This window comes from Choloepus didactylus, chromosome 2, assembly GCF_015220235.1.
Source record: "Choloepus didactylus isolate mChoDid1 chromosome 2, mChoDid1.pri, whole genome shotgun sequence".
Taxonomy (NCBI): domain Eukaryota; kingdom Metazoa; phylum Chordata; class Mammalia; order Pilosa; family Megalonychidae; genus Choloepus; species Choloepus didactylus.
The window spans coordinates 143,462,471-143,488,505 of NC_051308.1; the positions used below are offsets into that span (position 1 = coordinate 143,462,471).

Sequence of the window (26,035 nt, forward strand, 5' to 3'; positions counted from 1 at the left end):
TTAATAAAAATATGATTTTAAGACACATAAGTCTTGAAAATTTTCTATCTGCAGGTATTGCCTAGCCAAACTGGCCAAATCCTGGATGCCTATCAGGGCTGCCCCTGGGTAAACTAGACAATGCTGATAACAACAGAAAAGAAAGTGAATGTTTATCCAGGGGTGAATTTGTGTCAGGCATAATGCTAAATATTTTGCATAATATAATTTGATTATCAAAAAATAGTTTTTTTGGTAGGATATTGGTATTACTTTTTCCCAACCTGGCATATAGCACAGGCAAAGGCGTGCCTAGAATCAGGATCAGATTTTCCTTTCTAGCATTCCCTGCTGCTACTTTAGGGTCTCCCTCCTAAGAGCTAGCACAGTTGTACTCTATGTTGTGTCAGGCACTGACCTAAGCTTGTTAATCTTCGCAACAAACTGATAAGATAGGGTGTATTTCATTTCTATAATACAGGTGAGGAAACTAAACGACAGGGTGATTAAGTAACTTCACCAGAATAATATGTATAGTGAGTGCAAGAGGTGGGATTTCATCACAGGCCCTCAGACTCCAGAGTTTACACACCATTCCTGCAAACAGATGATATTGTAGAAAAAAGCACAAAAATATATGCATCAAGACACCCAGGTTCTAATCTCTGCTCATTTTTGCCAATCTAGAGAACCTTGCCTTGGTCACTGGAATTCAGTTTCCCCATCAATAAAAATGAGGGCATTTAATTTTGGTATTCACTCCGGACCCTTCTGACTCTCACAAGTGTCAAAATGACCCTTACAAGCTGAATGGAGAAGCAAATTGTTGTCTTTTACTTGATAGTCAAAAACCCATTTGCAACAGGTGCCACCCACAAGAGAAGTGACCAGGGAAGTACAGAACAGTTCATCACTTACTAGGAATCCAGTTCCTCCTTTGTGGCACTTTACTTTTAAATGAATTGTCTGTCACTTTTCAACCTAGTTCATTATGGAAACAGTTTATAAGATTACCATTCACCCTTTGTTCCAACCTCTTGGATTTTTATCTTTTACTTCTTTTGCTAGTTAAATAAATAACCTTAGTTTTCAGAATAGCTCTAGCACATCCTTCAGATGTTGAAGCAAGTCAGAGAAAGCCACTTTGTAGTGCATTTGTCTGAAGATGACCCCCCCCCCACACACACACACACACACAGCTAATGAAGTTACTAAACACACTCTATCTCTAGAAATACATGCAGGAGAAATAAGATGCCCGGGAAAAGCAGCCTTTGCACACAGTATGCTTCTTTGGAATCATCCTAAGTATGAGAGTATGGTTTTAAATACTACCCAAACAACTACCTGATGTAGAGGTGTGTGTGTGTGTGTGTAAGGGAGAATTAAGTGAATGCATACAAAGATCCCTTTCCAGTGGACATATCTTAATTTTGCAATTAATTAAAGGTTAGGAGAGACTGGCTTAAAGCTCTGGCTTTCAGTCCAGGCTACTCAGCCTATAATACATCTCTTCTGGCCCTCTGTTTCACTATCTCCAAAATGAGTAGTGGACAAAAAGATCCCTTAAGTTCCTCGTAAGTTCTAATATTCTATAATTCTGATTTTTGCTAAGACTCCAGAATTTGAATTTATTCTGCAATGACAGGTATTGGCACAAAAGTCTCTTTTGTTAAGTTGATTTCATGCATCTCAGAATTTCATCTTCAATGATATTAAAAAAAAAAAAAAAGCCTTTTCCTCCTTTTATCAAGTTTAAGGATGAGAAACCAGATTGCAGATGGCTCCCTTAGGTAAACTGCAATGTGTCCACCTTGCCATGGCTTGGAACCCTCTTCTCTTAGGTCAGAACCAGACCAGTTTTAAGAGAAAGTCAATTGCCTTCCTACATTACATCTGAGTTAGATTTGAATGAAAAAATTGCATATACAACCCAGAAAGCGATCTTTTTTAGAAGTCAACAAATTACTATAACGAAAAGGTTGTTTGGGCTCTGAATCAACTTTATTTCTTGTCTTTTTGCTCTTTTGAAAATAAAAAATCTCATTTCCAGCTCATAAAATAGCATTAGTTCTTATTATTTTGTACATTAGAAGTCAACTGGTAATTCATTCAAATTAAATTAGTGATTTTGCATTTAATTTACTGATGACAAACTATAGGATTCAGCAGTTTTTCTCTGATAACCTTTAAAACATATTAATTTCATCAGTGATTTACATAGGGTTTTATTTCCCACTGCTATAGCGTCATTCTCCACAGCAGAAATGCCCCATGGTTTTTCAATTTGTTACCTAATCAGCACAATATATTCCTCTTTTTCTTCCTTTTATATTGTCTCCTAAATTCGAGACTTCAATATTTGAAGAAATTGCTTCAAGAAATCTCACATGGCTTTTCTATTTCTGTGAGCCTTTAAGGGAATAAACAGAGAAAAATTATTCCATTGAAATAGGGGTGCTGCTTTGCAAACAGTGGTCTTAAGATGATTGCATTCACATGATTTGTTTTCAAATCATGATACTCGGTCACTACAAAAATATTTCCACAAATCCACCTAAAGCTCCTAATATCAATATATCAGAATCTCTGAGAACTATACCAAGGATAATATTGGAGTTCTGGAAAGAAGTTTGCCTAAGGTGATTCTGATGAGGCAAACTGTGTGACAAAAGCTGCTATCTACTCCATAAATGCCCACATTCTGGCTCAGGACTGACTGAGGAAGCAAATTGTCACCAGGCTTAACCCTCTCTATTGCTATCTCCAGACCAAAATATGCCAGAGATAACTGGGTGAAACTTGAGTATTGCTAGTGAGACAGAGCATTTTCTTTAACATTTTATAATTACGTGCGCTTCATAACCACAAAATTTATCTCTAGTTAGCCCTGTGGTAAAAACAAAACAAAACAAAACTAGGCTCTCCATAAAAATTTAAGATCATTTTGGAAGTGTCTTGTCTTGGTGAAAGCCAATGAAATAGAACTGTAAATTAAAAGTGCAGAGATGCAGTTTTTCCAAACTCAATTCAACAAAGGGCAAAACTCATAGGAAGAAAAGATGGCTATCAGAATATAGAACTATCAAAGTACCCACCACAGATGTTTGTTGCTCCTCGTTGCGGTGTTAGACATTTGGCTAAACCAAGGGGGTCAGTGATATGGGGGCAAGGACAAGAGTTTGGGAAAAAAAGCAAGTGCACTTGGAGCTTTATCCTAGGCAGAGAAATGCTACCCAGAACGTGGGAAGAGGTTTGGTCATTTGATTAGAAATATCCATTTTCTAATATGCCTTGAAAGTTAGGCTAAGAAGAACTCTGCTGGGAAACTCTTGTTTGAGCGCTGCTCTGGGGAAATCTGATTTGAATATCAATGGCAGAACAAATTTGACAACAACAATGGTAAGGAGATTCAGTAGTCTACGTACTGGAATAAAATAATACTCATAAAAAGCCGTTCCATTTTAGGCTGCTGTATTCTTTCAATTGCATTCTATTTATGTCTGCTTTGCCATGTTTGAGTTCTTTTGACACTGAATCTGTGAGGTAAAAACATATATGCTATAAAATTTATTCATAACAAACTAAGTCATACCATTATGTAAACTACACAACATTCCCTACATAATACTAAATTTATTTCTCATTTTCATATTTTTTCTTACAAAATGCAGTTTCTTATGTAAATATCTAAATTTCTTTGTGGACTCTTTTATAAACAGTTCCCTTATCTTACCCTTAATGCTTATTTTTATGAAAAAGGCTTGGGTTTTATTTATTTGTTGATATTGCATGACATTTAAGCCAAACTCAGTTTACTAAGCTTTCTTTTCGTAGTTCACTTTTTCTGGTTTCTTTGCTATTCTGAGTGAATGTTAGAAACCATGCTTTTTCATTTCACACTTTCCAAATAAACTCTCTCAGTTGGTTACCATCCTTTCTAATTTCTTCATTTTGTATTATGCATTCCATTATGATTCCATTATGATTAAACAGAGAAATGAAGAGAGTGACTTTGAATTACAGTGACTAGAATCTATACTTCATGAGGATAGTGAATTTGTCTTGTTTCCAACTTTTTCTGTCTCCCCATGGCCTGCACAGACTAGGTAGTCAATACATATTTTTTGAAGAATTAATTATTTAAAATACTCTTAAGATGAATGGACCACAGGTCTTCCCAAGGCAAACTGAGCGAATGCCAGCCAAAATGATCTGCACCAAAAAAAAACCTGGTGGGGATTTTGCTCAGCAAAGCTGAAAGCCATCTAATGAAGCCTATCCCAAGAGGGAAGCTAGAGATCAGAGTCAGTGTAAAATCCCATTTTCCCCAAGAGTGTGGATCAAGTCCCAGTTCTTAGCCTCTTCCTAATGTTTCATCCTGCTGTTATTATTTGGATATGTCCCATTAATTTCTAAGGCATGACAACATAAGGACCGTATTGTATGATTTCACTGATCATAATGTGGATAAAAACAAAAATCTAAATAGCAAAATCATGCTTTATTTTTTAACCAAGCAAGTGACTTTTAAACTATTCCTGGGAAAGCAAAAATACCAGGGAAAGATATTTATGAAAAGAATCAGGAGTAAGCCACTAACCCAGGCCAATATTTGAAAATTGCATAGTCAGTTCTCAGTCCAGGTGATCTGGATATTCATTTCACTGATAAAACAGTGTATATACGAATTTAATTTTATAATATCATTCATATATATATGCCTCGGGATGAACATTTGGAATACTCACTTTTTCAAAGGTACATATTCTAATGTAATAACTAAAACAAATAAAGATATGGGTTATTAAAGTGTGTTTTATTGACAAACTTTGTTATTTTCAGTTTCTGTGTGTGTGTGTGTGTGTGTGTGTGTGTGTGTTTACTAGCAACTCTTTAGCCCCTGGGAGGTCTGATCTGGTATATGTTGGACATCTCTGTTGAAGCTGCAATAGTTTGTTACAGCAATTGAAGCCAAAGTTTAAATTTAATACGTGGTAAAGAAGCATACTTGTTCTGCATTTATTTCAGCAATTCCAACTATGGTCTAGTGCCTAAGGAAACTGATTCACAAACATGAAACTTATATACAGTTGGAGTCTCTATCGTTGGAATTTCCTGTAGCCTTGGGCAACCACCTCTGCAGTTTGCCTAACATTTGGAGACTCTTCTTGCTAAGTTAATTCCAGGAGTCAAGTCAGGGAAGTTCTGTGACAAGATTCTGGTTGAAACTAATTCTTGCAGTAACATAAAGTGGTTTCTAATATTTAAAGATTAAGTATACCCTACCTGCTGTTCCAGATGTGTCAGATTATTATCAGTCTGTTTATAGCTGGGGGCAATGGGGAAAAGAATCTTCCTTTATGAGCAATTTTCAACACTTGAATCTCTAAAGTAATACCGTTGACTTTTCTGTGATTGTAGTATATAATCTTGAGCTGAAATAATGTATGTTGGAGAAAGGCCATAGCCACAAGAGTAGCACTAGCCTACTCCACATGTTTCAGAGCATTCCAAATAATGCAAAGATACTTTAAAAGAGTGAGATAAGTGCTAACGTAAAAAGAAATCATAATGTTTCATTGGGAGTTGTTTTGTAAATGGAGCAATAGTATTTCCCTATTTTAAGAACTCCTATTCGTTCTTCAAGAACTCACTTGTCTCTAGCCCTTTTCCAAGGCACAGATCCCATGAATAAATGATCACTTCCTCTTTTTGTGATGTCCCTGTAATTTATATTTTCACTGATGATTGCCATTGTGCAGCTCCTTATTTACATGTCTTTCTCTGCTTCTACCCTGGTATTGCTTGAGGTTTGGGATTAGGTCATTCATTCATCTTTGAAGTGCCATTTTGACAAGCATGTAGGAGCACACAGTGAATATAATTGAATGAAAACAATAATTTTAGCTTTAGCATCAAAATCAAATGACATTTTCTTGTATATGATCTGATGCTATCTTTTAGGGATCAGCAACCTTTTCCTGTAAAAGACCAAATTGTAAATATTTTAGGCATTGAGTAGTTACAACTATTCAATTCTGCCACTGTTTTGTGAAAGCAGCCACAGACAATACCTAAATGAATGTGTATGCTCATGTAAATTTATTTACAAAAACCAGTAATGGGCTGGATTTGGCTTGCAATTTGTTGATCCCTGATCTAGTCTGTTTGATTTCTACTCTTTGAGCCTTATTTTCCTTTCTTTGGCAATGTGTTTACCTCATTCTGCAATGAGTTCCTGTCCTCATACTGCCTTTTCCATCAGATAAATTCCATCTTAAATGCTTAGACTCAGCTCAATCAACACGTTCTTTGTGAACTACACCTTGACCTACTTAAAAAGCATTGGCTTTTCTCTCCTTTGGATTCCCACCGTGGTTCCATTATAGAGTGAATTATACCTGATGACATCCATCTGTGTAAATATCTGTCTCTAGTATTAGTCTGTGAGTGCCTGGTGGTCAGGAAATGAATCTTATTCATCTACCTGTCTCCATCACCCCATCACCTAGCACATACCTGGCACACAGTAGGTAACCAAACAATGTTTGTTGAATTACCAGAAATCAGTGATTATTACCTGGGATACAGAGCACTTAGAGTCTATAATTTCAAATAGGTTTCCACTTTTTCTTTTTTATTTGATATATTTGCAAAGTCAACAACTTGCTCATAATGTAACCAATTATGCCACGAAGCAGCCAGCATTTTGGTCTCTTCCATTAGGATAGAAATCACATCCTTTCAATGAAAAAATATGCAACTGGGATAAAAGTGGATTCCAAGTCTGAGGGATGGCAATTAGCAAAATCAGTGTCTGGGGCACTGCCTGCTTGTAATTGGACTCATGGACTATTGCCTGTAGCAACTGCAATAATGATACCTAGCATTTGCCTTGTTCAAGCTGCTTTTTGCAAAATAATCCATTAGAGCAGGCTTATAGATACAACAGCAGCATACCACACCACTAAGTCAACTGTGATTTGTTACCCATGCTGAATTTTATTGCTCCTGATAGACTGCACTTTTCAATATCCTGCTTCCCACATCTGTGGCCCATTTCTAAGAACAGAAAGAATATTCCGGGTTTACTTTCCTAGTCAGAAATGTTCTTTTTCAGCATAGGCTGGCCTACAAATCTCAAGATCCTTGAGTCTAGAAGAAAGAGTTCAGCTCCTCCTTTCTGCTATTATCTTTTCTTTAAGTAATGACAAGAAATTGTGGTGGAAATGGAAATGGAATGGATTTTGAAAGCTCTGCTAAGTACTAGCAGCTTAGCACTGGAAGCAAGTATCTGGGAGGATCATTTGGGTCTGATTTAAGCCAACAGCCATTTCTGAACTCCTTAGAAATGGCATTTTATTTCTAATTGCCACTACCACTTGCATTTGGATGACTTTTAATCTGTGTCTTGTCCTAATAACTCTCAGCACCACACCCTAAATTTGGACAGTACCATAAAGAAACCAATCCAGAACCGATGAAATCTTCTCTGCCAAAAGCTAAGCCATGTCTTTAAGATGCTCTTGGGAAGAAAGCCAACTGTGCCTTTCAAATTACAGACTAACTTTGACACTCACTGCCTAGAAAATACTTCTGTGTCCATCTCATTACTCTGTGAAATTCCCCATTCCTGTTAAAATAAGCCCACTGTCTCCTGAAGAAAGGGGTAGCATAGTATTTGTTAAGTGTGGACTTTGGAGTCAGTTGGGTTGGGTTAGTGTTGCCATATAAAATACAGGATACTCAGTTAAAATTGAATTTTAAATAAACAATGGACAATATTTTGGTACAAGTATGCCCCATATAAGTATGCCCCAAATATTGCATGGGATATACTTAAAATAGAAATTATTCATTGTTTATCTGAAATCTAAATTTAACTGGGTGTGGGTGTCCTATATTTTTATTTGCAAATTTTGGCAATCCTATTGGTTTCAAATCCCAATTCTGCCGCTAACTATCAGTCTAACCTTTGCAAGTTCCTTAACCCTCTGTTAAATGGGTATAATAACCGTACCTTCCTCAATGAGCTATTAAAACACTTATACTATGTAATGTATTAGAACAGTGTATGGCACATGGTAAGTGTTTACTAATTGTTGGCTAATTTTATTATTCTGATAACATAGATTGGCAAACTATTCTGTAATGGGCAAGATAGTCAAAGATTTTTAACTTTGTATGCCATATGGTCTCTGTTGCAACTATTCAATTCTGCCATTATAGTGACTTGGAAATTAAGATACCAATGTGCCTGAAATCCAATTTGATGTCCATGGTTCTCTATGCCACTTTGATTGCTGTTGTCATTGAGTGAATTGTGGCTCAGCACACTAATAGCTTTGCAACAGGGCAGGTTTAAAGCCAAAAGAGAGGTGGGTTCTTTAAAGAAAAAAATCACAACAGTTGAGAAACGAGAAACCCTCTTCTATCACGGTATTGTTCACCTTTCATCTTTCGCCTTCTGATGTTTTCTTTTCATTTCCTCCTTGATGAGCAGAAAGCATTATGAGGCATTTTAATTAGATGTAGCTGGGTCTAACCCCAGTCAATGATTAACTCCTTTCTCTCTGTCAGACTATAAGAATTTTATGGCATTTCTGGCTCTTGATTCTTTAAGTATAGGACTTACGAAAGTGCATATCACCTGCACAATTCTAGGATAAGCTGCTTCTAAATCAGCAGTGAAGAATTCCACTTATGAAGTCAACTTCAGATAGATTCTTTGGATGGGGAAACAGAAAGAGCAGGAAAATAGAGACTCAAACACAAAGGCAATTTTTGGCAGGCTTGGAAGAAGTATGATGTGACTTAACGAGAAGATGAGTCTGAAGGGAGGATTGCCACAACAATCACCACAAAGAGAGAGAGAGATGTATAGTTCCGAAGTCTCAAGTGAGACAAGGATTGACAACATTAATCTATAACCCTGCTTATCAGAAAGTAAATTTCACAAAGTGGGATGTGGAGTAAAGTTCAAATTTCCAACACAGAAAACCTATTTTCCTTCAGAAATATAGGTTAAGACTATGACAAGTTTTGCCAAATGTGTGCATGTGTTCTGTATCTCCACACTACTCAGATATCATTGGTTACACAGCATTTTGAAATGGGTCAATTAGGCAGCTCAAATGTCTGCAACATGAATTATACAACAAATACAGCTGAATGAGCCTCCATTTGGTTTTAAAGCTTTGCCAGTTATATTTCTATTCCTTCTTCAAATGGCTACATTTTCACATGAATAGCACATTACTCTTTCCCATAAACACAACTTAATGAAATCTTCATAGCATTTTGCCATTACCTGCAATTTTTAATACTAGGTTCTCAGAATATTTAAGAAGTAAGGAGCCCAATTGTCTTCATCTGCTCAAGACAAAGCGTAGAAAGAGTGATGACATTGTACGATCAGTTCCCAACCCTTCACCCACATACTAAGACTCTTCAATACCAAGACCTACCAGAAGCAGAGGACAGAATACAACAGGCTGTTGGGCAAAAAGCTCAGAGTGACAGGGCAAGATGCTTAAGAATTCCCAAGGATCCCAAACCAAAAGTGTCCCTGCAAGGCACAACCACTCCCTTGGGAAAAGAACCCTCCCTCACAACAGTATTGGCAGCATGGGAGACATGTTTTCCCTGATACTGATTAAGACCCTGTTCCTTTCTCCCTCACTTTCTCCTCAACTATGTGTTGGCACCTCACTGATATTTGGTTTCCTGGATTCCTTTTCCCCTTCCTTTCTTTGGTGGGGAATAACCTCGTTCCATTGGACATTATCCAGTGGGGCTAAAATCAGGTGTCCTCTCCAGACACATCTTAACAAAAAGGCATTCACTTGGACTCAAGCTAAGCCAATCAAATGGTTCTGGCTTAGAACTTGAAATGTGAGTAGGACGCATGAATCAAAATGATGGTTGGAGTCTATTCAACCCAACAGCAGGCTTTGGCCATTCTGTTTTGCTACAAGGCTATCCCCACAATTTCAGCTTCACAGTCCCTGAAAATACCTCCGTGCTGATTCACTTCTAGCCATCTGAGAGCTTCCACTATCCATCAAGTAAATTCCCTTTACTTTAAGCTAGCCAGAATCGGTTTCTCCTGCTGCAACCAAGGAAACCTAACTGGCAGGTAGGTGTAAGTTGGTAGTAAGAAACTGCCAGAGATGTGTTTACTGTACTCTCAGGGAAACTGTGTATACATGCATTTCTATGTGTATGTGTAATATGATGAAAACAAAAATAGGTATGGTGACATTTTTATCTGTCAGTTGGAGAAACCACCATGCACAGGTGACCATTTTTTTCATGCTCTTCTCTACTCAGGGGCTTACCAACCTCTCCACATTTCTATGCTTCCCCAGCAAATTATAAGAAAAAAAATAACATGGGAGATGTGCCTCCATCATATAAAGTCTTTTCCTCTCTCTCTGAAACACTACCAGAAGCTGTTAGCAAAATATTCTTGGTTTCTAACATGGCAGGCAGTCATAGTTACTTAAAACAAAGCAGTAGCTTGTGGCCTGAACTCTCTTTAATGGTTACTGTTCTGTCCACCTTCACCGAATTTCAATACCTTCCTTCCTTATGCCTGTTTCCCAAACATCTCCTCATGTTGGAGAATTGGGGCTCCACAGGAGGCTGTGTTTTCATTAAATCTCCACCTTTGAGGGAAAAATGACTCAACGGGTTAATCTGCCTCTCCTGGCATAGAGATGTTCAAGCCCCAAACTTGAAACTAAAAAGAAAAAAAGAAATTCTAAATATAAACATCTTTCAATTGCTTTCTCCAGCTCTTCCTCCTTAACAGCTTGATTAAGGAAGTCTTCATCTTTAAATGAGATTTTTTTTTTCTGGGAAAAGAAATTGCTTCAGGAAGGAAAATATTTAGGAACTTTAAATTCCTTTTTAATTTTTCCACCAATTGCCATTTAACTTTACCACTAATTATTATGTAACTCTGAATAACTCAATACTTCTAAAAAATGAGAGTGAAAATATAAAATGTAAGTGAAAGTTGCCTGACATGGCATTGGATTGCAATTTCAAAGATTACTTGGAAAATTCTTGCCTGTCTTTGATTTTGAGTGGGAAATGAGAGGTGGGGAGGAGCCAACCATAAAAATATTTATGTGAAAATCAAACAAATTCCTGCTCAGTTAGTTTTAAAATAATAAATTATGAAATCACCTGAATATAGCTTGAGGAAAAATATTATTCCATGGCAAATTCCTAACACAGTATTGGTTTGTTGCACTGAGCCACATTTAAAAGCTTTCTGTAGTTATTTCAAGGAGGAAAGAGTAATAGGTCACTCATGGAGCTACTAATCCCAAATTGCATTCTTATGTTCGGAATTGTGAGTTATTTTAGTGCCATTCCCAATACTCTAACATGGAGCATGCAGTTATATTATGTGCATACACTGAATATAATAATTCAGTAATAATGACCTTAAATGTACAAGAACAAATTGGTATGCATAAATTAGATTTTTACTAAAAATGAATTTTCAGAAGTTTCTCCACCATGTCCCCTACCAAATTTTTCTCTTTGTGTGTATGCAGGTGTTATGAATACCTAAACTCCAGGGGAACTGTAACTTTAACTTACATGGAATGTGACAGCAGGCACAAGGAATTCAGGAACAAAAAGATCACTAAATGTGGGCAAAGAGGTGACCACTCACATTTGTTCTAGACCTAACTAACTAGTGGTAGAAAGCAAGCTTCTGGGTTATGTAACACTAAGTATCCTCTTAAGACAAAAGCAGGTTGTGCTTAAAGGAGCCTCAGTTTGCAACAATGATTGCTATTTCAAAGGGAGAGGAAGGGAAATTACAGGCAAAATATTTACTAAGGTGTTCTTCTCATAATTGTGTTCAGGGAATGCATTGGGACATTACTCTCTCAATCATTTTCATTTGAAAGTTCTCAAAAATAAATCTCACTCCATGTTTACAGATGGTGGAAGCAACAAAAACATAACCCTTTATTCTTTTTTTGGAAATTTTAATTTACACACACACACACTGCACTAAACTTACGGTCTGATAAGGAATCAAGAATCCTGTCATGCATTTCTCCTTCCTCCTCCCCCCATTCCTTCTTCTGCTGCTCTTTCTTCTTTTTCTCTTTTACTTTCTTCTTTCTCTTACTTTTTGATTTTCCCTCCCTACTCAACTGCAGTATACAAGCATACAAGCATGAAGTTGAAAGTATGATAAGGGATCAGGTCAAACTGATAAAAACATAAAATTAGAGTTCTTGGAGAAAAACAGCAGCCTCCTCCAACTTTATGGGGATTATTGTACACACAAGAAGCACCACATCTTTTATAAAGATTTTATAAAATTCTCAAATGAACTTTTTTCATTATGCTTGTTGTCAGGTTATATTGTAGATTAATAATGCTAGCAAACCATTACACAGGCATCTTCTATATTTTGTAAAACATGCAGAGAATTGATGCTAAAAGGCACCCGCTCAACATATGTTTGTTGGTTGATTGGTTCTATTAATGAACCAAGAGAAAGACCAATAAATTTATGGATTAAGAATATGTTGCAGAAGGTTAAAGTTCAGGAAGGTTGCACTTTTGAAAAACAAATATTTCATTCATTAATTCATTTATTCAACAAAAAGCTATTAAGCTCATTGCAATTTTATTGAAGATATGTATCCTATAGTAAGAAAATGAGGAATATTCTTTATCTCTATTAGTGTAAATATAGAAGAATTACCCTTAATGGTTATATATTAAAAGGGCTCCTGACTTGGAAAGTGATTTTCCAGAACAAGATGATCCCAGGAGTAAGAAGCAGTGGTACATATTGTCAGAGACAGTCCCTAAAGGTGGACTGGAGATAGCCAGCCATGGAAAAGGCACTGGCTATCTCAACAGAGTCACAGTTGGGGAGGGTGGGAAGGCAGCATACAACAAAATTACAAAGACTCCCATAAGAGACAGAGTTAATGTTAAACATCATCCTAGTCCAGAGAATATGAAGTCATCATAGGATGGTACCTCTCAAAATATTTCCCTGCTCCTCACTCCAAACTCATCTTGGAGGAGAGGCTGTTGGAAAGAGCACCCAATGAGAAGGGACTGAGGTGAGTGAGAACAAGTAAGGAGGCCATGCATACCTTCTTCCCAGATGGTAGGAGGGGGACTTAGGTTGAAGTGTTGATTATTATACTAGACTAGACATATTCATTACTAAATTGAAATTGTGCTCAAAGAGACAATAGGGCTTTCTGTTACCTAGAAATTACTGGAAAACTTACAAGACTGCTCAAGTTTCTATCTTTTGCAAGATGAGGATTACCCAAACTGATGACATTCAAAGAGTCACTGATGGAGAGAGTCAAAGATTTTTTTTTGGTTACTCCCTATGAAGCCTACTTGTTCAATATTTCGTACACGAGCACACTGCTTATCCTAATGATTGAGCTTATTCTCTTCCTTGATTTGCTGTTCATATGTTCTCATTAATACCTACACCATAGAAACGAGGATGATGTTTTTCCCCACGATGAAAACAGAACTTCATTTTCACAGCTGAGAGACTAACTTCTGGTGTTAATTATTGAGCCACACAAAATTATAGTCACTCATTTACATAGTCCCAGGATCTCGTAAGATCTGGCCCATGTGCCATTGGGAATTAGCTTGTTTTAATGCATAGCCAGTAAAACTTGCTAGGAATGTTTCTTGAGTAAGAACTTTGTTTGATCATCCCCCAAATGCTTCCTTTTCAGATCTGTATCTTAGAATTCTTAAAAAAGAAAAAAAAAAAAAACAAACAAACAAAAAGAAGCAGCACAGATTGTGCCTCTAATTCAACTTTTAACAAGCCACTGAAAACAAATATATATGCATCTAGGATTAGCTAAGGGTTAGGATGCTCTAATAAGACCAAAATAACAGTGATCTAAGCAAAATTAAAGTTTATTTCTCTTTCGCTTTACAGTCTGTGCTTTAACATCCAGGACTGACTGATGGCTCATTCCATGAAACTGGGGACCCAGGTTCCTTCTGTCTTGCCCTATCATCCTCAACAGAGGGCTTCCGTCTTCTGATCTAAGTGCACTGATTCAGCTCAGTCATAATATTCAAACTCTAGTTAATGGGGAAAGGAGAATGAAAGGGGAAGACAGACTCTTTTCTTTTTAAGTACAAGAATCAAACACTGCAAATATAATTTTCTGTTCATATCTCATTTGCCATAGTTAACTTAAAAGGAGTTTGGGAAATGTGCTCAACTCAAGTCCTGTAAGATAGAAGATAGGGAGAACAGATTACAGGGGAACAGCTAGTAGTCTCTGACGTATATACAAAGGTTTTTAAAGGAACTCGATTCTAAAATATCATACATGTTCTAGAATAAGTCTTCCAGAAATAAAGCCTGGGTCAAGGATTAAAGTGCTGCTATTTTGTGTGGAAGGGACAAGCTGAAGGCAAGCGAGGCAAGGAAAGCATGAAATCAATATGGCCATCACTATAACGATTAACTATCCAAGTAGCTGTGAAAAGACACAGCAATGGTTCCACACTTCATCATACTGGATTTCTCCAAAAAGTTGACCAGGAGAAACTGCATCTCAGAGGGGTTGTCAAATAGGAAAAATAAAAGAAGCATTATCTGCCCCTTTCTGTCCCTCTCTCATTTTCCAGTAGTTAAGGTTTAACCCACTGGGAGCTAAGTCCCTTTGGTGGTAGTCAGGAAGGAAGCCTTTTACTGTGATACGATTTCATTCAAGTCTGAAAGTTAAGAGCCAATTTGGTGCAGGTGAAGCAATAAAAAGAAGGGAAAGGAAGAGGCAGTTGAAGGACTCTAGGAAGGTATACAGCATTTGTTTCTAACATAAAAAATTAAGGCAAGGAATCTAACACTCAGTCTCATGCAAGATGTCTCTTTTCATTTGGAAGGGCATCCATTCCAATAACAGCCCTTGCCTTTCTCCCTGTTTCCTCACTTACTCATCTCCATGCTAAGAGATCTATCTATGTGGCTTAGCCCTTCCTCTGGGTTTTTTGCAATCTACCTTCTGGCAGAAAGCATGTCTCTGGTCTGCTTGGTGCCATGCCAGAGGCTTGCTTGTGGAGACCCTGCTCCTGCAGACGCTGGGAGGCCTGCAGTTGTCTAGTGTTGACTGTGACTATGGGGACGTCAACCTCATTCTGAGGTTGTTTATTAGGACTTTTCCCAGTAGCTACTTCATCTGTAATAAAGACGACATTTCGTTTTCCCCTGCCTTCTTCTCTGTTGGCCTCAGAACTCTACTGGATAAAAGGGAGTTGATCTATAAGCTCAATAAAATTTCAACCAAAAGAAAGAAAAACAATCATTTTCTGTATATACTGGTTATTTGATGCCATTTAAAATGGAAGGAAATTATATGTGATCATCTTATTTTTATTACTGTAGCTATAATTTATGGATATCATATGGTTCTTTGGGCACTGTGTTAAGTGCTTCGCAAACAATGTCTCAGTTACTCAATTGAGATCGTGCGGGTAAGTAAGCTGAGCTTTTTTTAAAAAAATTCATTTATTCAACATATATTTATTGAACACCTACTATTCAATAATTGGTATTTTCAGAGGAAAAGTAGGCCTGATCTCCTTTCATGTAATAAAAAGTTTAGTTGAGAGACACACATTAATCAATTATTCATATGAAGTAATGTGATATTGTAACTGTAATTCAAGAGAGGGGTCCAGGGTGTAATGAAAGCAATAAAAAAGCAGTGGCTCAACTGGCTTCTGAAACAGGAGTGAGAGTTAATTAGAGGAGAGGTGTGCATATTGGGGATGGCTGGGAGGGATGGGCGGGCAGGAGAGAGTGTCCCAGACCAAAGTAACAATATGCACAAAGGCCCTGTGGTATGAAGAAGTATGGAAAGGACAAAAGACATTTAAAAATGGCCAATAAAGATGGAATGAAGGGAGTGGGAGGGAGACTGAGTAGAGGCAAGAACGGATATGTGCAGAGGCCAGAGCATGTAGGAATTTTTAGGCTCATATTGACATTTTTACTTTATTCCAAAGGAATAGAAAGCCACTGAGGGGCTTCAAGTATGGAGAAATGCAATGATACTTGTTACACCTGCAATTTGGAGAGGGGGTCAATATGAAGTCAATTAAGGAACTGTTGGTAGCATCCAGGTGACAGTAGCTAGTGACTATAGTAGAAAGGTGTATAAATTTGAAATATACCTAGCAGATAGAATGGATAGGATATGAGGCATGAAGGAGACCAACGTGTCAAGGATGGTACTTTGGTGTAGGGTAGGGTGACTGCCCAAGAGTCAGGTCAAGTTGGTGTGAGTATTTACAAGTCCATTTTTCCATTATAAGATAACCACAAGCATGTCTACTCTGGAAAAGTTTCCACATAGAGAGTGTCTGTGGAACTCGTCTTCACCAAGTTTACAACAGATACTTTCTCTCCTTCCTATTTACAATAAATGTCTACATTTTCGAATCACAACTGGAGAATTTTCCTCTTATAATTTTCCAACATATGTATTCCTGAGATAGAAATCAATACAAAATCGTCTGGGACACAGACACCTTGTTACAATCACACAGTTGACCTGTTTCAGTTCTATCCCTTCCTATGATAATTAAATATCTGTATGATAACTGGATATATCCTGTGGACTTGATGAACAAAACTGTTTACTGTGATTGAAGCTTAGAACATTTGGTGAGCTTTTGCACATTAGTCAAAGTTCTGGGAGCTTATTAGTTCCTCTGAAAGATAAGAAACAAAAGAAAGGTGTAGATAGCCAAAGGGTGTTTTTATTTAGTGGGTCCTATTTTTGCATCTTCTTTTCTCACACTGCACATTCCTAAGACAGATATAACTTTACCAAAATACCTATTGTGCTCTGCAGCTGTGTGATGGATGCTTTCGTAGTTAAGGATTCACAAATACCATGCCTTAGCTTAGCTAACAAGGCTTTTTTTTTTCTTAAATGAGGCAGAATAGTTAAGTGAAAGCCCCTTAATTTGAGCATGAGCACTCCATCCCAATTAAGCTTGAAGAATCAAAGAAAAGAGTTGATTTCATTTTTTTTTCCAAAGTGAAAAGTAGGCAGTACACTAAAAAAATGAAAATGGCACCGTGGCACCTGCAAATCACAAATTTTTATTTAGAACTTAAGTCAAATGTGAAAAACTCCGAAGCATGGCATGAGAAAATAAAAGTAATAGAAAACTTATTAACATATTAACAAGTGGATGAGAAATATGTTAACCAATGCATGTTTTGCTTACTTTAAAATCGCAAATGTTTAATAAGCCATCAGCAGCACCACTTTATTATTGGCAACAATGTGCTATGCATGGCAATATAATTCTTAAAAGTTGTACCCAATTACCATTACTGACCCTGTTGATAAAGAAAGGCACCATTTCTAGAAACAATTTTTATGTTTGAGAAACAGGGGCCTATAGCCAGTTAATCTGTGCTGCTGCCTGTACTGCTGACTTAGTCCTACTGGATTAATTACTATTCAGTCTAATTGACCAAGGACATTAGTCAAGGTAGGATGAGTTATGCTGAGAAACACAATTATTCAGATCTCAGCGACTTTACACAACAACATTTCTCATCATGCTACATGTACCACTCTGATTGGGGGATGGTGGGCAGGGGGTTCCTAAGGGCCCCAGGCTAACATCGGTAAAACTACCTTGTGACTCTGCCATTTCAACAAGTGGGTTTCAGAGCCTGCTTTAAGTACCTCAGATGCATGCCATTCCCATTCCCAGCTAGAATTTATCATCTGACTCCAACCTAACTACAGGGTTGCTGGGAAAAGTAGGAGAACACATGGAACATTTGGTAAACACTACTGTATTTTTTATACTAGATTAATCAGCTCTGTACAAAATAAGATTGGCAAACTTTATTTGAATTTTTTAAAAGAATCTGAAATGATTTCATGAGAGTGGTGTTATGAAGTTTAGCAATAAAAAAAATTGTGTCTAGGCTAAAGAGAGGGCATGTGGTGGTTTGGAGCTATTTGTACCCCAGAAATGCCATGTTCTTTTAATCCATTCCTGTGGGTGCAGACCTGCTGTGGGTGGGACCTTTTGGTTAGGTTATTTCAATTGAGATGTGACCCCACCCCATTGAAAGTGTGTCTTAATCCTTTTACTGGAGTCCTTTATGAGAGGATAAAACATACAGAAGCAGAGAGTTGAAATTAAGAGAAACTCAGAGAGAAAAGCCCCTGAGAAGCTAAGAGAGGACCCACAGAAGCTCAGAGAGGAAGTCACTGTAGCCAGAAGCTGAAAGCAATGAAACCTGGGAAAGAAGGACCAGCAGACACCAGCCATGTGCCTTGCATGTGACAGAGGAATCCCGGACGCCAGCAGCCTTCCTTCAGGGAAGGTATCCTCCTGTTGATGACTTTATCTGGACATTTTCCACAGCCTTAGAACTGTAAATTTGTGAGCTAATAAATCCCCATTGCAACAGCCAACCCATTTCTGGTATATAGCATTCTAGCAGCTTTAGCAAACCAAAACAGGGCATGGTTATTAGAAAAGATTGATATAAAGAAGGAGAGGAAAATAAAGTAGTTAAGGGAAGAAACAAGAATAATAATCTAAGATCCCACATCTGTGGAAGAAAGCTAAATAAACTAACTAACTAAAATGAACTTGAAAGAAGAAAAAGAAAAAATGAAAACTAAATATAACATCTAGGAAGCCTTTCTATCCTTACGAGAAGTTTGAACTTCACATGATGAATCACTGGATAATTTTAAATAATGGGTTGATATATCTGTAGGGAATCTAAAGTAAGTCCAGCCATGGTATTTGAAACTGAGTAAAATCAAGATAGTAACAAGGAGATGCAATATATAGGAATTCATTAAGCGCTTAAGAACAGAGAAGATGTTGCACATTAGAAAGATGCAACATGTTTTTGGCAACTCAGTGGATGTGTACATAATTCAAAAAGCAGTGACGAACTGTGGATGACCCATAGAGTTGTGTTATTAGGATGTTTGGAAGTTTGGAGGAAAGGGAGGGAGACTGCAGAACCTAAGGAACATAGGAGAGAGAAGCTTGAGAGGGAAAGAGCATTATTCTTCTTGTCTTTTCAAATTTGATGACATTCACCCATACCTGAATGGGTGCAAAATATAATGGAAATAGCAATAATTTAAATTAATTACAAAATTCTAGGGCAAGTAGTTAACATACATTACAGAATTTTACATTCACAGTATATTATAATCCAGTTTATTATGACAAATTATGGTTTACAGATGGCAAGTAATTTATCAAAAGCAATCAGCTCATAATCTGGATTTGAATCCAGATTTATCTGTAACCAGAGACTTTCAATAAAACCTTTCAACTTTCCTGTTTTTCTATTTTTCTTTCTTTCCCATTTCTTAAAAAAAAAAAAAATTCTTATCTACAAATTCCATACTCCAAAGACTCAGGTTATATGGTACAAATTACACATGAGGTTGATAATCAGATTAGCTAGGAAGTAGAATGTTCAGGTCCTCATTTTTCCTAACTCAAATCCTGTTGTAAAGGTTGCTGGGATTTAGTAGGGAAATGAAATAAAGAATGAATAGAGGACAGGAAGACCTCCATATTTAATTTTGATACCAAACAGTGTCTTCACAATTATTAAACAACTAATTGAAATGCAAAAAGGGCAACCTATCAATTAAGATGAAATGGCTGGAGCTGCAAAATCTCTACAAAAGTTATCAATTCTGGGAAGTAAAAGAACTTAGATCATCATGGATTTCATATGGTAGAGAAATTACATAGAACTTACTCTTTTTTTCTAGACTTTTCTGAGCTTTCTCAATTTTCAAGCATTTGACTTTCATCTCAACTTTTTATGCAGATATTTATGCCATAAATAAAACTCTATGAAATAGTATCTCATTTCATTCTCTTGTTTGTTGTTGTAAAATATAATATTACCAAGAATATTTCAACTGCCTAATCAATTTCCACTTGGATTCTGCTGGATATTTGATGGACAAAATCAGATGAAAATGGCAGCAATACTGTTGTCAGTGCACTTCATAATGCCTGGGAGTGGAGAAAGTTGTTTGGAAACTCCAGAAAAAGAACAGGATTTTACAAGTAGGCTACAATTTTTATTGCCCTCCAACCTGAGTCTAATATCTTTGTTCCAAGGAGTGGAACTAGCCTTTATAAAAGAAAATCTCTTCATGTTAGGAATCCCAGCTGCCTTGTTTTCCCCCAACCAAGTTACATGTAAAACATAAAGAGAATTCTTAGATCTGCTGGGTATAGGGTTGCTAGGGTGACTGTTAAAGAAAGTGAGCCCAAGATTATCAGAGATCAATAAGAAAAGGAAGGCACTAGAGGCTAAAGTTAGAAATATTAAATCTTTGGACAAGACCTTTTTCTCTAAAGCTTAGAGATCTAATTGGTTTTCTTGGTTTTATCTTTCAGCAATGGTTACCTAACACATGGACACCTCTTTTCAGATCACACACTTGTTATCTCACTTCTTTCTTTGTAGTTCTTCAAGACAGACATGAAGTGAGGAGAAATTCATAACCAGGAAAGAAGTGCTGCTTTTGGCAGTTAAGTTCCATACCTCCCACTACCCTATCACTGGTCTTAACATTTCTCTTTTTTGCTTATTTCTTTTCCATTACAGCCTCAAGAAGAAGATAAATGCCTCTAAGCACCAAACTAAAACCAACTCACATTATACATATCCATCACTAACTATGTAAATAATAATGAACTGAAAACATCTAACAATACACTAAAAATATATTTGTAAAATGCAGTAGTCGCATGTTGGAAAGAAGGAACAATGGGAAAACAGAATGAGAAGGCATACCTGCATCTTAAAATCCCTGTCCTGGAAGTGATACACATATGAATACTACTGAAAAGAACTCATCACTTGGCCAAATCTAGATGCAAGATGGGTGTTTCAGTTTCCTCATTGCTAAAGTAAATACCATGCAATGTGTTGACTTTAACACGGAATTCATTGGCTCACAGTTTTGAGAGTAGAAGAAGTCCAAATCAAGCTACCATTAAGGCAATGCTTTCTTCCCAAAGACTGGCGTTCTGGGGCAGGCTGCTGGTGATCCTTGGTCCTGGGATCCTCTGTCACATGACAATGCACATGACAGCCTTCCCTGGCCTCTCCTTTCTTTTCTGGGTTCCACTGACTTTCAGCTTCTTGCTACTCCCTGTGTGGCTTCTCTCTCTATCTTTGACCTTCCCTGTAAGGTCTTCAGTAATAGGATTAAGACCTATCCTTGGCCACTCCTTACCTCAAGTAACCTAATCAAAAGGTCCTATTTACAAGGGTTCACACCCACAGGAATGGATTCAGTTTAAGAACATGTCTTTCTGGGGTACATAGTACCAAACCACCACAAGGGGCTAGGAATTATAATGCCTAGTTAGGCAGCTTCATTTCAGCAATGAATCGATAGCATAGAGTCTATAGCACCCACAGGGAAACAAGCTATGGTGGAGAGTTGGCTCTCTACAACATTATTTAACTATAAACACCAATAGAATGTAATAATTTTGAAATAAAATCTATGATATTATGCTACTCTTTGGTTGATATCTCTCAGTTGATTAAAACAAAGATTTATTTATTCTTACAATGTGACCAAATCTGTTCTAATTTTTGTAGTGAATATAGCAGTGAATAAAATGAGCAAAAATCACATCCCTGTGAAGCTTATATTTTAATAAGAGCAAACTCGAAACTAAGCATAATCTATGCTAAATTACATAGTATAACTAAAGGTGATACGAGTCATGGACGTTCTTACGTTAAGAAACAGACTCTCCCAACACCAGCATCCATCATAAAATTGATGGGCATATTTCTACAACGTGGAGGCTATAGCACAGTCATTTTCTATGATGCCAAAATCAATCCAGAATACAATAGAAAGAAAACATGTTTTCAAGGCAGATATACATGCATAAAACCACTATCTATAAAATTTAGTAGACCCAAGTCTAAAAACATCAAGCTTAAAGAGTTCTATTAACTACTCAACCTACCAAATTCTACCCTCCCCTCCTAAATATTACATATATCTCTAGTTTCTTTTATACTTCTAATTAATGGAATTTTAAGGCAGTAACCCATGTGGAAAATCCTGTAGAAATTAAATCACAAGTAAGGATAACCATGATCACTAAACAGAATATTTTAAAAGAGAGGCTGTGAAGAGTGCATAATAATATAATATTAGCTAGTACTTATATAATGCTTTCCATGTGTTTGACACTGTTCTTAGCACTTTATATCTATTTAATATAATCTTAGTAATAAACCCACTAGGAAAATATGATTATAATGTGCATTTTACAAATGAAAAGAACTCAGGCCCAGGAGATTTAGTAACCTGTAAGTAAGAAATCAGAATTTGGATGCAGGCAATCTTGTTCTCAAATCCCTGCTTTTATCCACCATGCTATATTGCCTCTGGTGTATCATCACCCTTGGGTTTTTCATTATTTCATTTACTGTCCAATTTTTATGCTATTCTTTGATCTATTTATTTCTATTTGTTCATTAAACCAAAGTTTTCCTTTAAAGAGTTCTGGCATTTTTGTCACTTGTTGTCACATCAAATAGGTCCAGTGACCGCAACTTAGTTACTTCATTCACTCATTCAATTAAGAAGTCACTGATTATCCAATATATGTCAGAAATTAAATTAGATACTGGGTTTTGTTGGCAAAAAAAGAGTGAAAAGGGGTGTTAGGAATGTGAACTTGGTTAGAATTTAGTTTAAGTGATAAAGATCTGTGCCACATCCTATGGGAGCAAAGAGAAGAGGTACAAGAGGTAATTATTCCAATCCCTGTCTTAGAATAGAGATAGAAATCAGTCAGTTGATGGAGGAGGAAACATGAAATACAGGCAGATACAAGGAGATGAGCAAAGATATTAAGGCATAAACAAGTACAGTCAGTTAGAAAAATCCTAAGTAGTTCCACTTTTATTCATTTTTTCAAGGTTATTGAGCACTTACTAGGTGCCATGCACTGAAGAATAAGACACAGTCCCCATCCTCAAGAAATTTACAGTAGAGACAGGGGTAAAGGTCTTTCAGCATAAGTTGCTTAAGACCTTTACGACAGTTCCTGTTTGTTAATTCCGGCTTCTGATGAGTAGCAAAGGTCACTACACTGTAATACCTGAGGATTGTAGCTCTTCTGTAGAGGATATTCCGAATCCCACTTAGTGATCTTCCCATAGCGAGAATGAGATAGGGACTTTGTTTACAGAGCCCTGTGTCCTTAGCTATGGGACTTTGATCTTATCCTAATGGCATGCGGACACTTATAAAGGCCTTAAATCTGGGACTGACATAGATGGAAATGTCCCATGCTTTATGGGTTTTAATGTGCTGCCTCTTCAGCTATAACATCTTTTTAAAAAGAGTTTAAATCCTGCAAAATGGATATCAGAATCATAAAACAGTAGACCTCACATAGCAATTTACTATAAAGCAGAAGATTAGATGTAAAATGGAAAGAGAAAGATAAAGTAGATATATGTTACCCTTAACATCTGTGCTGAATAAATTTAAAATACTAGAATTTCAGCTGCTGAGAATAACAATTGTGTTTGCTAGTCAGCTTCTGCTTTGGTCCATTTGAGAAAGGCTTGTCAGTCATTCTTAATGGTCTCTGCAAAACTCTAGCCATGTCTTTGCAAGACTCTCATATAATAGTTACATGATAAGCCCCACTGTGCTTCACAGTAAATCAGGGAGTTCCACAGCTAAGTTACACGATAAGCCTTGCTATATTGAACAGTAAATCATGGAATTCCTCAATAAAGCTACACGCTAAAACTCCCAGCTTATTTATTTATTTTTCTTCATGGTATTATCTCCCCGTGGTGGATAAAGGTCAGCAATATGTCTGCCCCTCACCTTTATCCCTTCTGCATACACATTTCCAGAGAATGCTTCAAGTCCCTCCTCTCTCATATGATGAATAGCAAATATTATACTTGACAGAAACCCAAAGATCTCAGAACTGGAATCTGCACTGACGGTTTGAGGCTAGTGGGGATGGGGATGCAGAATGAGTGTAAGATGAGAACTCCATTAGAAAGAAGGAGCAAAAACCATGAAGTCTTCATATGCCATTTATTCATGAGGAGTCTGTGGAACATCGGTAAGAGTGACATCAGTAAAAATTCTCTAATGATAATTTAATGATTATAAACTATTACATTACCAAGATGAAGCTCTGTTTCCCTAAAGGAATTATGAATATTATTTAAGGTATACCTGCCAACACCCAGTACTTGATCCAACCATGACAGGTTACTAATAGGCCTGGAAGCAAAGAGTAATCATAGGCTGTCCACTCCCCAGCTTCCTCCCCAGGATACGGAGTGAGACAAAGAAATAATAAACTATGCTGCTCGGTAACATGAAACATGAGGGCCAACAAGAATCTGTGAACTAGTAAGGCCTTGTATCACAAGAGTATGTTTACATATTGAGATAGATTTTATTGTTTACTTATACATAAGTCACATGAACAGATATGGCAGCATAAAATAAAAATAGCATATTGAGATATGAAAATGACAAACTAGTGTACACTCAAACCTTACTAAGTCTCAAATGCAATTATCAATTTTTAAAATTAGATATTACATCTAGCCTCTCAGAAAGGATTTGCAAGCAAAGTAATGCATTGGCCACTCATATCACTAAAACTTCATTACTCTACAAAATAGCCTACAATACATCTTTAAGTATAGTATTATCATAAATAATTAAACCCAAACTACACTGGTCAAAATAAATAACCACAGTACATTTTGTACTTTATAATGTTGTTTTGACTGTGGTTGTTTGGGGGATTTTTTTTTTTTTTTTTTTTTTTTGGCTGTTTTCTTTGATTCTTGTTTGCTAATTCATTCAAATAGGTAAACCACATTTTTTCTCTCAGTTGTCAATTAAATTTAATAAGGACATATTGTATAGATGAATGATCTTACATAAAATAATTTTAGTGCAGCAGTACAAGAAAGAAACTTAATAGGAATTGCAAATTTGACAAATACAACTTTAAGTACATTTTACCTGGAATGTATGTGTGGGTTTTTTCCTATTATTTATCACCATGCCCCCAAACCTCAATCAATTTAAGTGCAGGTTCCAAGTCTCAAAAAGCTTATGCTGTATTTTTCTTCCAGAAAAAAAATGTGTTTAATTTTGATGATCCATATAAAGAAAACATAGTGATTAGGAGAAATGTAACAGCCCAAAGATTCAGCATAATATTACATGCTTCTGATTTCCTGGTTGGTTGGATGGATGAATGGATAGAAAGATAGATAGATAGATAGATAGATAGATAGATAGATAGATAGATGGAAGGTAGATAAATGCAAAACACATTCATAATTGACAAAAACAAAAATAACACACAAATAAATATTTATCATTTATTGGGTATTTAATGGTTGTAGATCTGAGCTATGTGTAGTTTATATATATCATCTTTAATCCTTACAACCACATTTAGGTCAACTTTTGCACACAGTGAAGCTGAGGTTCAGAAAAGGTAAGTAATTTTCCGAAGCTTACACATCTAATTAGAGTCAGAGCCAGAATTTAAACTCAGATTTATCTCGCTACAAAGCCTGTGGCTTTCCTCTACACTGTCAGATGTGAGATGTGATCTCCCTTGGAACAAATCAGATCTCTCAGAGACCACACAAGGCCTCCCATTGCCTGTCTTGTCACAGAGATTAGTGGGAAGACATGTTCATTTGCTTTCCTTTCTCTAATGGGCCCGTTGCTTCAAATTGTCAAAATGAGAATGGAGTTGGGGGAGGGGTTACTTGGTGCTGCTGTTTAGAAGGTGTCTTCCAACCAGGCACCTTGCGGTAGGTGAGAAAAACAGAAAACAAAAACAATGAAGCAAATCTATGGTATTTCCTAATTCGGAGAAAGACTTTTTAGTTACCATATTCTTTTTTGTTTGTTTG

General features: G+C 36.8%; 1 long non-coding RNA gene across 1 annotated transcript in view; it reads left to right on the forward strand.

Annotated features, from left to right (window-relative positions):
- The window catches only part of LOC119521125, a 31,036-nt gene that overhangs the window by 2,771 nt on the left and 2,230 nt on the right, over positions 1–26,035 (forward strand). Inside the window, exon 2 of the long non-coding RNA XR_005214312.1 lies at positions 25,570–25,608. This is a non-coding gene — a long non-coding RNA (uncharacterized LOC119521125). The remainder of the gene's footprint in view (positions 1–25,569; positions 25,609–26,035) is intronic.